This window comes from Propithecus coquereli, unplaced genomic scaffold (assembly GCF_000956105.1).
Source record: "Propithecus coquereli isolate 6110/MARCELLA unplaced genomic scaffold, Pcoq_1.0 Scaffold440, whole genome shotgun sequence".
NCBI classification, from domain to species: Eukaryota; Metazoa; Chordata; class Mammalia; order Primates; family Indriidae; genus Propithecus; species Propithecus coquereli.
The window spans coordinates 2046040-2046854 of record NW_012150175.1 but is presented as its reverse complement, the minus strand read 5'-3'; the positions used below and the strand labels follow the sequence as shown (position 1 = coordinate 2046854).

Sequence of the window (815 nt, the reverse complement as noted above, 5' to 3'; positions counted from 1 at the left end):
GGAAGGAAACACAATTAATAGATAACATAAATTATTAATTATAATTGTGATAAAGTGCCACCAAATGAAAGTTTTGGGGACCAGACAAGTCTTCTCTGAAAAAATGACATTAACAATAATATCTGAAGGATAATTGGAAGTTAGTTGGGGAAGAGATGGGTAAAGAGTATTACAGATAGAAGGAAAGCAAGTGCAAGAGTCTTGAAACAGGAAGTAGTTGGACACCTCCTGGAAACTGGTTGGAGAGCAGGAGTGGGCTGTGTGTTAGATAACAGTTGTGAGGTAGGTGGTGTATGCAGGGCCCTGCAAGACAGGTTGAGAATTTTAGTTTTAATCCTCAGAGTAGTGGGAAGCTAGTGACGAGATCAGATTTGTGTTTTGCAAAGATCACTCTGGCTTCAATGAATTAAAGGGGGATAAGAGCACATGTAGGAGGAGACCAGTAAGAGGCTCCAACAGAAGTTTGGAAGGAGGGGAAGATTTTGAGTTCAGTTTTTGAAGAATTGTTGAGGGTATTGGACATCCAAAGGGAAATGTCAAGAAAGCAGTTCGGTAATCAGACCTGGACCTCTCTTTTCTGAGCAGATACCTACTTCACTGCCCAATAGAATATAATGCAATTAAAACAGCAACTCAAAGTACTGTTTAAAAAAAGAAAAAGAAATATAATGCAAGCCACACATTAAATTTTCTAAAAGCCACATTAAAAAAGTAGAAGGAGTGGCTCACGCCTGTAATCCTAGCACTCTGGGAGGCCGAGGCGGGTGGATCGCTCAAGGTCAGGAGTTCGAGACCAGCCTGAGCAGGAGCGAGAC

General features: G+C 41.2%; 1 protein-coding gene across 1 annotated transcript in view; it reads left to right on the top strand.

The window, feature by feature from the left end:
- ENTPD1 (ectonucleoside triphosphate diphosphohydrolase 1) overlaps positions 1-815 on the top strand; it is a 122535-nt gene that overhangs the window by 57503 nt on the left and 64217 nt on the right. The window lies entirely within an intron of this gene.